The 15,896-nt window shown below is 36.2% G+C and overlaps 1 protein-coding gene across 3 annotated transcripts in view; it reads right to left on the reverse strand.

The window, feature by feature from the left end:
• The window catches only part of Cntn5 (contactin 5), a 1,204,186-nt gene that overhangs the window by 1,167,651 nt on the left and 20,639 nt on the right, over positions 1-15,896 (reverse strand). The window contains exons 1-2 of one of the 3 annotated variants that reach the window (XM_031346011.1): positions 14,313-14,482; positions 13,572-13,806 (exon numbers count right to left, since the gene is read on the reverse strand). The exons of 1 other annotated variant lie outside the window; for it this stretch is intronic. The gene's annotated coding sequence lies outside the window, so the exon portion shown is untranslated. Of the gene's footprint in view, positions 1-13,571; positions 14,275-14,312; positions 14,483-15,896 lie in introns of those variants that run through there. One more of the 3 variants, XM_031346010.1, reaches the window with a different exon arrangement.

A 15,896-nucleotide genomic window follows, 5' to 3' on the forward strand; every position in this document is an offset into this window, starting at 1 on the left:
AAAAGGACCTAGCAGGACTGCACTCTAGAATACCCAACAAGCAGTTGAAAGAATCAGATACAGATATTTGCACCTAACCAATGGACAGAAGCAGCTGACCCCTGTTGTTGAAATAGGGAAGGCTGAAAGAAGTTGAGGAGAAGGATGATCCTATAGGAAGACCAGCAGTCTCAATCTGGACACCTAAGAACTCTCAGACACTGGACCACTAAGCAGGCAACATACACCGGCTGACATGAGGCCCACAACACACATACAGTAGAAGATTGCTGGGTCTGTGTTCATGCAGAGATGATGCACCTAACCCTCAAGAGATTGAAGACTTTAGGTAGTTTAGAGGTCAAGTGTGGTGGTGGGTGGGAACATTCCAGTGGGGACAGGGGGTGGAGAGTAGGTCTGGGATGTAGAACAAAGGATGGAAGGGGGGGTGCAGGGGGATAAAATGGAGTGTAAAAAAATAAATTAAAAACGAAAAAAACACAATAGTTTGTTGAACTGAAACTTTTAGTACAAATGTTACGCCAATATTTTGTAAAACTGAAAAAGACACATGGTAGAAACGACACTTTTATTTACATTTATTTACTGAGACATTGGGAGTACCAGGTTGTGGAGAACAAATACTGTCAACAGATGTAAGAAGATAGAAAAGATATGAAGACAGGTTTGACTTTTGTGTGGTTTGATCTAAAACATAAAATGATTATAGTTCCAGACTGCCTAAGATTATGTGCTGGATAATTTTATGTCAAATTGGCACAAGCTAGAGTTATCTGAGAGAAGAGAGACTAAACTGAGAAAATGGCTGCATATAATTTGATTGTAGCCAATCCTGTAAGTCAATTGTACAATTACTGGTTTATGGGGGGAGGTTCCAGCCCATTACATGTGATACCATCTCTGGGCTTGATGTCTGGAGTTCTATGAGAAAGCAGACTGAACAAACCAAGATGAGCAAGCCAATAAGCAGCACCCCTTCACGGATCCTGCCTGCAGCTTCCTATCTTATTCAAGTTCTTGTCCTGACTTCGCACAGTTACCTAGAAGTGTCAGTGAATTAAAACCTTTATTCACCAAGTTGCTTTTGGTCATGGTGTTTCACCACAGCAATGTTAACCATAGCTAAAGCAGGACTTCCTAAAAGACTAATGTGCTGCTCTTAAGCAGTGTCCTGCAGATGGGGATTCAACACAAAGCACAAAGTTTTCTTAAAATATGACCACCAGACAAAACCAACAGAAGGCTATTTGATCAGACTAATATGACGCAAAGCAGTGAAGGGCGGACTAGACAAGCACTTCCCCAGGGAGGGAAACTGTGCAAGTGCTGAGATGAGAAGCATTGGAAGGCTCAATCAAACACAAGCGGTTTAGCCTTCTTCTACCTACCCAGCCTGAGCATCCTCCTTGTGACTGTACCTCCACTAATTTTTTTGTTCACAATAATGAGAGAGAAAGAAAGAGGGTAATGTTTATGTAAATATCTTTAGTTTATTATAGAAATACATTCATTTCCTAGTAAATTTTATCCCAAACCATTTTCAACTGACTTTTGCTTCCAATCCTCTCCTGGTTTCTATTATCAAGTAAAATGAACAGGGAAAAGATCTCACCCTCAGAGAGCTAACCTGGGAAGTGGACACAAATTTTAGGCTCAAACATAGAAAAAGAAGTTCACATTATTAACATAAACTAGAACAAAACTGGAAGGGTCTCTAAACCATTTTATGCTTACCATGGAATAATCTATGTGTACACAAAAATATTTATACTGTTCTGCAGATAGCCAAATACAGTAAAAATGTCATATTTTGAAGGATGCATGTATAAATGTATGATGGGATAGCAAATGTCAGAAAGGTGGGACTTGGCCATATGTGCAGTGTGAGACTTGGCTTTCAGTATATTCTTCGTTTTTGGTAGTGATGGCAAAGGTTTTATTAATTTTGTTATGTAAAATTTTTAATATACATACCTATAATATATGCAAATAAACTTGAATGTCAGCTGATATCACTTTCTCAATCTACTCACATGACAGATGTCCAATGTGGAAGGTGATGCTTGTCCTATGGACCTCACACAATCAAATGGAACTACCCAACTCTCATGACTGCAACTGGTTTGTACACATTTCTACTTCCTGATGACCGCATGCTCTCTCTTTAAAAATTATTTATGTACTATTGTTGTTTGTTTGCTATGTCTGTGAGCTTGAGTAAAAGTCAGAGGATAACAGAAGTATCAGTCTTTATTCCCACCTTATGAGAGCTAAGAACTGAACTTAAGTATAAAGGTGAGTGCAGCATGTGGCTTGTCAGCTGAGCCACCTTAGCAGCCCTTATTCTCATGCTGACAATATTTCTTCTATCACTTGACTAGCATTTTTTCATTCTACTTTGTTCTTACAATTTTGAGGTTTTCTTTTTTTTTTAGCATCTCACATATGATGTAGGTGACAAAATACTCTTCTTGTATTTGGTTTATTTTACTTTTGAAAACATTTGCCTAACATTGTCTAAACTGCAGTCCCCATCTCCCTTTTCAAGCTGAGTAACATGTATAGAACGTATCCAACTAAATAACACAATAATATACAGATGGCAAAGAATGCAGAAGCCCTGAACTGACTTTTTGTCCCCACAGGACAATACATAAGACATGTGAAAACATAACAGCAGATATTAGCTATTATCAGGAAAAATGAATCAAATCATGAAGCATTGCTACGTCACATGAACTAAGATGTCACACATGTACTTAACAAGCAATGCAAGGCATTGGCAAAGGTGAGAAAAATGTAGAGCCCTAGTACACTTTATAGGAAATGCTAGTTGATGTGGCCAGGACTGAAAATACACAAAAGAAGGGCAATTAAGACATTGGAACCAGATTATTGCATGACTCAAGCAGTCCCTTTTTAGCTAACTATCTCCCCAAATAAAATCATATAAACCTGTCTGAATTCTCACATTTTACAATGCTGGTTACAGTTAATAGTACACAGGATCATGAAGGATCAGTTGACAAGTACTTAAATAAGTAAATATAACACAATATATTTCATTAGCTCTTATGCTATGCATTGCTAATTCCATAAAATCATGGTAAAAGGAAATGGAGACAGAACTGTTTATTCATTTAGATGTCTTCATCTATGATTGAGCATATGTCAGAATTCAACACCCACAATGCAGCAGAGCCCTCCTGAATTACAGAAACACCTGGAGGTCCTGCTGAAGCTGTTCTATACCATTGAAACCATCTTAAGTAAAGCATTAGAAGAAAAAATTATGGCTTATTTTTGTTCCTAGAAAGCAATTCTATGAAATATTGTCTTTCATTGAACCATCTATAAAATGACATTTGTATTTTTGTACCCTTAGAAAATACACAGAGAAGAGGCATTGATTTTTGGGAATTTTCTCTTCTTCATCTACAAAAATTTGAATTCTCCTGGAGTGTTTGAGAATGGTAACAGTATCTAATAAAGTCATTCCTTCAGATGAAAGAGAAATTTGCCCCAGATAGACAACTTTCTCAATCATTATCAACTGTAAAAAATGTAGCAGGATTCTTATTAATTTAGAAAATATATCTGTTATGTGTTGTTATGTGGAAGGAGTTGATAATTTAAAAGCTCTGAAGGTGAAATAATTGAATGTGAAAATAGAACAGAGGCCACATCCTTCTTCCACCTAAATACTGTCTCAGCAATGGTATGCTTACTATGAATGTGTGATTTTTAATGTTCAAACCAGAAAAAATAAGTGACATATTTAATTTTTTAAATCATCTCAAAAAACACAATGCAACATTTTTTTTTGCCTGAAATACAAATTATAGTGAAAAATTTAATAGCTCACAATAGGACTTCCTATTTAATCCTTTCTGGATATAAATAAAGTTACCTCCTTTAATCCCCCCCATCTGAGTGTCTCTCTCTTTTTTTCTTCTTTTCTTTTAATTAGATATTTTCTTTATTTACATATAAATTTCTCCATTCCTAGTTTCCCCTCCAAAAAACAAAGAAACAAACAAAAACAACAAAAACAAACCCCTGTTGCCTCCCCCTTCCCCATGCCTGCCACTCCACCCTCTCCCACTTTTTGGCCCTGGCATTCCCCTACACTGGGGCACAGAAGAGTGTCTCTTTCTTTACTTTGATTTTTGTTTCCTTTTTTCCAACATCTTCATAGCCTATAAAGCTTTATCACAGTTGTTTGAAAAAGATTATTCTTATTTTTTTACTACTCATTTCTGTTTGCTATTCCATAATAGACTACTTAGTAAATAATTGATGAGGAGGTTGATTGGTTGTTTAGATATGCTATGCCATTAAGGTGGCATGGTATTTACCAAATAAATAATAAAGCATATTTGCTTTACAGCTCTTATTGCCAAAGTCATCAAGATAAAACCATCAACAAATAAAATCAAGATAGCAATATATTTCATTATCATTTCTAGTAAAAACATTTTTTGTAAAATGTGTTTATACTCAAACAATTCTATTTTTCCCTAAAATTTAGTAACTGTTTCACCATGTAAAATATGAATTTAAATTTGTTATTCATTAATCTGTCTCATATTCCATTTTATATATTTATACATGTAGACATGCAATAACAAATAAACAAAGAAGAGTCCATAAATTTGAAGGAGAGTGGGAAGGAATATATGGGTGGGTTTGGAGGGAAGAAAGGAAAGGAGGTAATATTTTAATAAGAGTATAATCTCAAAAATAAAAATAATCAAACAAACTCTTTCATAAGATTACTTTTAAAGTAGTAAAAGCCGTAATAAAATGAAAGTAGACAATAATTAAATGCATGGGTAAAGTCTGCATTGTTTGTTATCACACAAGATTGAAACCATCTGCCTTTCCCTCAGTTTAGAATTTCTGATGTAATACTTTAAAAGAACACAAAGACCTAATTTTTTACAGTGAAAACAACCAAACAACAAAAAGAAAAAATGTTCAAAGAGATAATCTCATTCAGCTTGTGCAAATAAAACTATATCATGAAAAGCAAAGACATGAACCAAAGTTATTACCAAACATTGTGAGTGGCATGCAAGGACCTGGGAAGTGTGGGTTAACCTCAGAAAACTAAAATGCTAATATCCATGCACATGTAGGTAGAACTAAATCAGTTTTGCCTTTTAAAACTCTAAGGTAAACCTTGAACTTGCATGTATTTTTGCCTCAAAATAAAAAAGATTCATTTCTGAATCTCCACAGCACTCCTCTTGTGATTTCTGAGTTTGATGGTAAAGTGTGTCATTTCTGAAGAGGTTTCTTCATTCTCATTCCCTTCTTACTCTGGTCACAAGGCTACTATCATTCTCCTCCAAGAAAGGGAAGAATTTTGTGTGTGTGTGTCACTAAGAGAAAGAGACTGAAAAATCAGTTCTGCCAAATTCAAACCTGAGCCTAAGAAGTCAAATGCTTTCTGAGCACACCAACTGTGGGTTTTGTTTGTGTATGCCAGAGCGAGTTCACCCTGCTGTTGCAGTACTCAATTCTCTTTTTCAATTCTCCACCTCCTCAAGACCTCCAAATCCAGAAAATGAATGACGCTGGATCTAAACCTGAACTTTTCAAATCCACAGCATTTAATTTTCTGAGGGATTCATAAAGTAAGAGAAAGTCGTGTGTTGTCGACTTTATAGTAAGGGAAGAGAAGGGCTAATATTTTATAAAACTCCAACTCTTGTTGAGAAAGACTATCCCATTTAGGAAAAGAATTATGCTTTTTTGGTTGTCCTTTAAAGGCTCCCTATTCCTTCAATGAAAGGAGCCACTGTATTAAGGTTTCCCACTGTTTTACAATTATGAACCCTTTGGACTTTTCCACAATCATTAGCTAATATTTGTCTATAAAACCAAAATGGTCAAGTGTCACTGCTTCCATTTGTCTGAGGAGACAGTTCAAAGCATCATCACATTGGACATTTCTATATTCATAATCTACAAAATGGGCAATATTTCACAGTTACCACTGATAGCACCCTCTCCCTCCTCCCCGTCCTCTACCTCAACTATATCCATTCCCTTCCACTTTTTCTTTATTTTTTTATTAGATATTTTCTTTATTTACATGTCATATGATTTTTCTTTTCCCAGTTTCCCCTCCCAGAAACAAACAAACAAACAAAAACAACAAGAACAAACCGCTGTTGGCTCCCCCTCCCCATGCTTGCCACCCCACCCTCTCCCACTTATTGGCCCTGGCATTTCCCTACACTGGGGTACAGAACCTTCACAGGACCAAGGACCTCTCTTCCCATTGATGATTGAACATTGTGTCACGAAATTCCGGCTGACATAGAACTTTTCTTGTAATCATGAGTCAACCTGAATTCCTCCTTCTTCTGCCTTCACCACCATACCAGGTATATGTGGTTCTGAGGATAGCACACACAGCCTTGTATGGGCTAGTCAGCCCCTCGACCAACTGAACAGTATTTCAATTATGCTCGTTTATGGCCTTGATTTCATTATTAAGCTATTTTATTTCTGAAGGGTTTCCCCTCTCTGTTTAAAAAATTCCTGTCTAGATATCTATCTAGACTATCTGAGTAAATAATCACATACATAGATCAGCAATTGATTGACACACAGGGTTTAACATTTTTGGCAGTCTGTTCTACAGTGATCATACTGTCACGACCCAAGTGAAACAGAGCTTTTTCATAGTTTTAAGCTACAATGGAAATTAAAAATAAATTTAATTATAGATATAATGATACACTATACATACAGTATTAATAATCCTAAAATTCTCATTTTATGATTTATATTTATTTTTAATGGCTACTATTATCATGTGACAATTAAGACATTAAGGGATGTTTCAGTAAATTATATCATACTGCTTATGTACTATAGTCTAAACAAAATCCTACAATTCAAATTCCAAACCCTCTATGCCATTCTGTTCATTTACATTGGTTAATGGCACTTTAGAACAACATAGTAATAAAATAACTTAGAGTCTGTGAAGAAAACACAGCTAACACAGCGCTCGGACCCACATGAAATAAGCCAACCTTGGGGATTCCACACACACACAAATTATAGCAGTGTCCATAGAATAGTAGGAAAAATTCTCTCATCTGTAGCCAATTAATGTGGACCTGACCCTCCCCACCTCCATGCTTCATCCACATATTGTCCTTTCCTTTATAGTTAGATCTGCACCCAGACACAGAAGCTTCTTGAGAGTGAGAGAGATTTTCTTGATTCTGGCACAGCGGGTTGTACAGTTACAATGCCTCTGAAAACATGAGGAGCACATTAATACAGCCATACAATTTAGCATAATCTATATTGTAAACTTTCATAATATCAAACTTCAGTGATTGAATTTAAATCTCAAGTAGGCAGTCGTACTAAGATGACCAAAAGAATTAAAACACATTTTAGGAAAATCATCAAATAAATTAATAAGTTAAAGAATATCAAGGATTGCACATTAATTGCATCTGAAGGATGTTTTATAGTTTCTACAAGAAATATTTTTATATTTTAAGTGCATATTTAGATTCTGAAAAGCCTGGCATAGGGCAGATAAATCATTTCAACAACACCTCCTCACATTGTCTATAATACGTTTAGATTTTGAAATTCTAGATATTTAATAAAGGACAAAAATAACTGAAATTTAAATTAATTCTTATTCACACCTACAGACATATATTTATCACAATTTGAATATTAAAGCCTCAAGACAAGTCATCATTAAAATAACATTATGTGAGAAATCCTCGCAATTATTAAAGCTACCAACTTTACTGTACTGAAGATTTTTTAGCATCTATATTCATCCTAAAATAATTTCTATTATTCAGTTAAACATAGAACTTTGTCTCAGATAATAGCTAAATTATTACAGATTCATTTTTTTCATTTCATTTTCTAGTATTATAATAGTAAACCTACAGTCTATATGTAACTTGACATTTGAATTTTAAAACTCAGGAGAAAGAATTTTTAAGAGGTATGCTTTCTGGTTTGCTATCAAATGATACAATAACACTATTATTCCAAAGAATTCCCAGTTTAAGTTTTAACTAAACATTGATCCTACACTATGATATTTTCTCACCCTCATTTCTCTGTATTTTCTGTGTAATTGAATCACATGCTGGACATTTATTATTATAAAATCTTCTCAAGTTTCTTAGATAAAATTTCTAGATTTTCTCGTATGAGAGGTCACTTTTGAATGCCCCATGAGTTCATTGACAAAGGCTTTCATATAGCATGTAAGGTCTCCTGTTGTTTTATCAACAGTCTTTTTCTAAGTTAATGAACTTACATGCTAACCCTTCAAACCTTAAAGGACACCATTTCTCGGGTAATCAATGAAAACATGGGAATTACATCTACTACATGTTAATCTAATTTGATGCTACAACCTGCCTTGGAATGTAACTGGGTCCTAATTACATCTTTTATTCCAGCAAAGTTAACACTTCACATTTTCTGTCACCATTAATTATTCTTCATGATGGGCATGTGAACAGGAGCTACGTATGGATCCTTCCTAGACCTAAGCACATTAATGTCATGTGCTCTCACAGGTTAATTTACATCAATAACTCAAAATATTTAACAGTGTTTAAGGAAATATTAACTTTAGCAACAGTAATATAACATAATAATCACCCCCCCAAAATTTGTCATTAGAAATGCACAACTGATGTAAGAGAAGCATAGGTTTAAAGAATCTGTCTTAGGTTGAGAAGATGAAGGTTCCAGATTTCTTATAAGGTTGTAACTTGAAGTACTTTTTGAAATAATTAAAATTAAATTAAATTAAATAATGTAAAATTATCACTAACCAATTATTTCATATTTTCCAAGATAGTAGGAGATGTAATCAAGTTAATTTGGTAGAGATTTTGAAAAGCTATATTTCAAAATAACAAAATAATTCAAAAGGCAAACCTGTCTAATTTAAACAGAATGTTTTGTAAGTTTTCGGAGCACTTAAATTAGATCAGTTGCCCAGTGAACCATGTAACATTTAATGAAGATGAAATGTTACCTAAACAAAAATGATTTTCCAGTAATATAAGAAGTGCTTTTAAAGTTTCTATTGTCACTTACAGTGTATTCTCATTAGTATTCATTTTAACCAGCAGGGAGTTTGTGGATAATTTTGTAATGTTAAAATCTGAGGTACAATAGAATCTCAGCAAATACTGCACTTTTGATAGGGACACTGTTGTATGATATCACTGGGAAATTCTAGGTGAATTCAAACAGATTGCTTGCACTCTCCCACTGTTATGCTTATACTTCCCTTATTTAGAGAAGAACATTTTTTTTAAATTAAAACATACCTTCAAACACGAAGCTCAATATCTGTGAAAGTACAGATGAAATTTGATATACTGGAGAGAATATTTCTCATAAAGTGGCCCATTTATTCTTTAGTTCCTGTCAACATTGTGACAGCATGAACAGACCAGGTAGTGACTAGAGGCATTTTGGGAGATGAGTAGTTGTTTCTAGATCTTGTCAAAAAATATGTATCTGCTATTTCAACTCCTACTGAGGATTTTACTAACATGATACCAAAGTAAATGTTGTAAATGTTTTGATCTACCTTGACCACTTTTTTCATTATCCATGCCCAAATTCAGCTGCCAAGAACTCAAATAAGGTTCACAGGACTCATCATGATGAAAACAGAAGCAGGTTTACACTTCCTAACAGGCACAGGGATTATTAATCTGTATTAGTATAAAAACACATGAACTCCAAAGCTGTCTACTCTCCCTATTTCTTCATTATAGCACTTGATGTCCTAGCTAGAGCAGTAACACAACTAAAGAGGATCAAAGTATACAAGCTGGAAAGGAGGAAGGCTGATGAGCTTCTAACAAGACCTAAACTCTTTAGGACTGTGCATACTGAAGTGTTGACTACTTGGAACCACAACTCACATTCATGGAACATGAGATTCTGTTCATTTGTTAAGTAAAGTCTAATGACAAATTTTTAAAAAGGGTAACCCAGCAATTTTGAAGAAATTACTGATTTTAAAATCACAGGGAAAATTAGCTTCGTAACTTTGCACTCAATGTCACCTGATAAACCTTTATTTGAAACTGTTTAAACTGTCAGGGATTGAAGCAATCTCATATTGAATAACATCCTAAAGGAAGCCAATGCTACAGTTTATAAAGATTGTAATGGATGACACATTCACACCACTTTACTAGATTAAGAAAATATGATGTCATAGGCATTATTCTCATAGATAGAAATTTGTTTGATTTTCAGGCTTTGAGGAACGTTATTGTTTGCAGTGGAAGAGGAGAAGAACTCCTGTTTATTGACATGTTTGGCTTTCTGAACAATGCAGAAAGGGCTTCACTGTCAAACAGAGGCAACATAATGCTTCAGAGTAGATCCTCAAATGCTTCGCATTTTAAGTCCTGCAATCAATAGTGATAAAAATCACCTAAATTTGACAAAGGAATTTAATGTGTAACACAATCTAAGTTTTATAAATAGTTTTGGAAAGACAAGCCCAACACATTTAACTCAGTGAAAATAATTTTGACTACAAATTTTAATTATAAACCATGGCTTTTTAAAGACTTAGTCTTTATAAACTAAAGTCATTTAAAATTATCGTAATAGCCACTGCATTGATATATGATAATTTGTTTTATTGACTTTTAATAGAAGTCATTTATTAAAAATATAAGTGTGATACTAATTGGAAAAAATAATATATTTTATTTATCATAACCTACTAATCACATACATAAGAATATTCAGCACTCTTAAAGAACAGAGAGATTGGAAAAGTTCATAATGGTCTTTAATCCAAATTCAAGTGTTAAGCAGTTTTATGAACTTCATTATCTTTAAAGTGAACCAGATTCTAATGTGGACTTCTTGATTACAAAGGTTTATGAAATAGACGTGCAGGGGTGTCACAGCTCTAAGCTTCTGACCAGCTTCTCTCCTGCTTTAAAGTGCTGAAAAATTTATGCAACATCTTAATGTAGCCTTAACACTTGTCTACAAAAAACGGCATCTCAGAAACACATAACTGGATTAGTACAGGTTTGCATTTTTGGGAATAAGAAAGAAAGGCATATATATATATAAATATATATATATATATATATTTAATAATCTTGAAGGCTAGAGTTTGAGATCTAAACACATAAAGACATATATGTCTTTGAGGAGCAATCAGGTTTTTCTCTATGGTTCTAGTAAGAGCATTCAAATATATTTCATTTGTAATTACAATAATAGGTAGTCAAGTATGTGTGATGGTGTGGATGAAGTAAATTGTAATAGTGTAGATATTTTAGCTTTATAGTTTATAGAAATGAGAGTTTTTGATGACATGGCTTTACTTCTATCTGTTATAAACTGTGTTGAGCATGTCTAAATTCTATTTACCAAAGACATCCTCGCAGTTTCATAGTTAGACAATTTGTCCTGATTTTTATTTTAGTCTTTAAAAAATATATCTTTTGTTTCATCTACAAGTAAAGACAACTCCACAATCCCTTTCCCAGCACACCACCTACTTGCTACTTTCTGGTGAGCTCTCTGCCCTTCACTGACACCCTCTGGTCCCAACTGTTAAGTCAGCTTGACCAGCAAGCACACTCCTACCTTCTACCTTGAAGGTAGTAAAAGTTTCACAAATGGTCAAACAGAAGGACACTTAGAGAAACATATATAACAAACAAGTTACATTTTCCACTAAATTAAACTAATTAAAGTGCAAGTTTAACAATATTTTGGTGCACAGCTGATTTATAATATTAAAAATATATATGTTCTATTTGTAAATTTTAAGGTATTTTTTCTTATTTATTACCCAGTCACTACTAGGTTTCAGGCCCCCTAATGGACAAACTTATTTTACAAACCTTGAGCAATGTTCAGGTATATCAGCCATCCATTCAAAACTGCCACAACTCTTTCTTTCCAGGTACTTTCGAAAAGCATTCTAATGTACATGAAACTCCCAGCATCAGGCCAAAGTGTAACATTTAGTTCATCTTAGTAATTATTTTCATTTTTTAAATTCCAAGTATTCTAATTTTCTATTTGTTTGCATACAAAACCAGAGAGGGGTCTAAAACAATTTTTACTCTGTTTTCAGAACTTTTAGGTAACATTAAGGAGTTCATCCATCCTCACCTCCAAACATCAGTCTTTACACTGAGCAGTCTACTGTTTATCCAGCCAAAATTCTTCTATATTATATTTATCCAAAAATTCTTCTATATTATATTTATTGTTTTTACTTTTGAGTCTTAACTATATTCCTTCTACCACTAATGATATTCAGGTGACTTTTTACATAATACATCCACTATGTTAGCCACTTTGTAAAATCTATTCATCTATAGTCATTGACTGTTTATCATTTCATCAGTATAAGCATGCCTGCCAAGCTTAAGACTTGGGCTTTGCGGGTGAAATACTAAAATACTTCCAGCATGAAATGAGAAATTATGGGAAGCCCCATAGGTGAGCTGCTCACCACTGGCCACTGACACTTTGTAATTGTTTCTTCCTGTCTTAGTCTTAGTTTAGTCTTGGTGTTAATCAGGATGCAGAAGGTAAAGCCTGTGGTGGTGACATTTAGAGGTAATTCAGAAGGTGTGCTGCAGCCCAGTAACAACCAATTACATTTACAACAGTTTGTAAACTTAATTCATTGTTTCCTTTTTAAGATACTTCTATTTTAAGGTTTGCTACTGTTTTCATTTCCTTTTCATGGCTAAGACTCAGAATCAGAACAGAGAGCTGAGTTACCTAAATGTCTTCTTTTCATTAAAGCATATGAACTGTTTATGGGTTAAGCCTCACACAAATAATACTATCAAAGTTGTCTTGCAAACCTGTCTTAAAATAACCATGCTTTTGTCTTACTCGTGCTAATTTTACATAAAATTATTTTGAAATATTAGCGAATTCTTTTGCTTTTTGTAATAAAATAAATTTAAGCAACCTAAAAATTTTCAGGTTGTCATAGCAATCCTCAGCTTACTGCACATCATAGTCATAGAAATTCAGAAAACACTCTCCCTACATTCCTATAAAAATAAGAAACTGGGAACATGTATTCAACAAACATCTATGCACAACACGTGGGGGAGATCACTCAGCATAATTCAAGGTGCCGCTTTTCTCAGTTTCCCAAACTTTGCAGAACTCTACTTGCATCTCTACCGAATTTTAACAAGTTATTGTACCACTACATGTCCAGGTAGTCTGTCTGTATTCTCAGTTATGAGATGCTCAGCCATGACCTGAGAACATCATTTCATTTTTGTCTTCCAAAATATTTTATTGCTTTGGTAAAATGCACTCTTATCCCTCCTGACATTTGCCATCCAAAAAAAAAAAACAGTACTTGATTCTAGTTTTTTCCTCTTGTTTTCGGTGGCTTTATGAAACATACAATAGGTTTTATACTTGCTTCAACTTTTCAACATCAAATCCCAACAGAGAAAAAGAAATACTGTTTTCCCCGTCTTTAAACAAGCATCATTGAATAGTTTTACCTCTGGCAACACAAGGAGGAAGGATGGCTTTGCAGAAGCGATTGTGTCAAAAACCCTAAGTGGCTGGGAACCGAAGTGCAGCATCACAGGGAGCAGTCACCAGCGAAGGAATGCCAGCCACTTACCAATGAGATGCCAGCTGCCTCTGTCCATTTAGGTGACTCTCAATCCTTGTCTCCCATTCTCCTGCCCTGGACACACCTCAGGTGGAGCAGTTCTTTGGGTGCTCCGCAGCCTGTGACAGAAGAGAAATAGCAGAGTTCTGAGTCCTTCACTGGGAATTCTCCTCTGGCTTGCCCTGCCTCTCCCAGCAGAGGGGACCCAGGTGAGGCATCCTCCTGGCTGCCAGCTTTAATGGCACTTGGCTGCTGACAGTTGCACGGGGCGGAGGAGTTGAGAGATGCAGGCAGGTGCAAGTGGGCGCCTCCTCCCGCTGCTGCTCGGGGCTCGCGCGGATGCTCCAATGCGTCCGCGCGCCCCGCGCGCCGCGCGCCCTGACTGGCTGGGTCCCTCCCGGAGCGGCCCGCGCCCCTCCCGCTCCGCGCTGTCACCGTCGCCAGGCGCCTCACTGCCTTGCGCTGCAAAGGCTCATTTAGCATGTCCCTGCCTGTAAAAGACTGCGTGCCTCAAGCAAGGCTTTGGATTTCTTTCTTTTCTTAGAAGGTACTCCACTGGCATCACTTGCCAACCGATTTCCTCCCCATCTTTTTCTCTCCAAAGTCGTGAAGGATGTTCCCCTACCTGGCCACCTCTCCAGTGAGAGCGAACCAGCTGGCTGAAGGATGCATCAGAAGCTGGCAGACTCTGGGTCCTTTCCTCCCTTGGCCTGCCATTGTCCCTGCTGATTGCCAGGCTGTGTTGATAGCTCAGGCAGCCAGAGGCTCAGACCCAGGCACGCACTTATGTGGACTCCAGAGCAGAACTGGCACTTGGGAGAGTGTGGTTAGGTTCTAAGTGAGAAGCGATTCTCTTTTGTGTATACATGCGAGTTTCATCTAAGGGTGCTGGGTTTGGGGGTGTTATTTTTTGTCCTTGAGGGTGGTGAGTGGTGGTGGTGGTGGTTTAGAATCAGTTCTGAAACAGCAAAAGAAATAGCAGTTTGTTATTCTTCTTGTTGCTTTTTGTTTTGTTTTGTTTTCATAAATTTTCTATCACATTGTCCATAATTGAAAAAAAATTGCCTAGGTAGTAAATCTGAGGTGGCAGCTTTAGTGTCATTGTTCTTCAGGTTTCTCCACTTTCCCTGTCTTTGAGTGCTCCAGTTTCATGTGTGTGGTGGTAATCCAGTATTTATGAAATAAATTTTGTTACATGCATTTTCCCTCCAACTCCATGTGGCTTGCACCTGTATGTGACAAGTCTGGAACCACACACACTATTCTCTGCCAGCCTGTCTACACTTGGAACTCTGCATGAGCTTTGGGCTGCACCTGTACGAGGAGGCACACGCTGTTCACATGTGTGTGCGTCCAACCCAAGCTTACATTCAGCTGGATGGATCCTCTATGCGTGGCTTTGACCCCCGGTGGCTTTAAGAGGCTGCAATTGGCAAGGTGCACTAGCCGGTAGCTGGAAGCTAAGATACTACTGGAGCTCTCAGATCCCATTCTTACAGCTTTCCTGGTAATTAAAATTAGTCGTCTTCCTGGTCCTTGGCTCTTTGTGCATGTTATGCAAACATCAAGACTTCATTGAATGGGTACCCTCAGGATGTAGATTGGCTTCTTTCTCCATAGCAAAGACAATTAATGTGTATTTGCATTTAATGCTTCTGTACCCTTCCATACTTTTTTATTTTCTTGTTCCTTCTTTCCAGTAATTAGGTTATTTTCCTTATGTGTTAGCTGAGGGATTGGTTGGGAGGGACAAGTTTTCTGGGCGGCTTCTCTGCTATGCTGGCCCAATGCCTACTGCAGGCTGTTGGTTAGGGGAAGAATCTCCAGAGTTTTATAAGCTCTTTAAATATATTGCAAAATAGATTCAGAGTCTAAAAGGTTTAAAGCATTTTATAAACTATACAATGAGGTTTTAGTTATCAATGTTTGTTAAAACTGAACACTTTCTGTTTTCAGGTCTGGGAGCATGAGCATGATGATCCTTCACTACTGTGGGTGATTTAGTATCTTTGTTACCCATTTTTGAGTCATTAAATCATTTATATTATATATCTGCTTTCAACTAGCCTTGATCCAGAAAAGATGAAAGTTGACTTCTAGAAATGTATTCACTAAAACATTAAGTACTGAATGTACCCCAATAAGTCAAGGCATGAAGTCGTGAAATACCAGAAAACATCAGAAGATTTGGTAAGGCCAGAAAGGACAG

Source organism: Mastomys coucha, unplaced genomic scaffold, assembly GCF_008632895.1.
Source record: "Mastomys coucha isolate ucsf_1 unplaced genomic scaffold, UCSF_Mcou_1 pScaffold23, whole genome shotgun sequence".
Classification (NCBI taxonomy): Eukaryota; Metazoa; Chordata; class Mammalia; order Rodentia; family Muridae; genus Mastomys; species Mastomys coucha.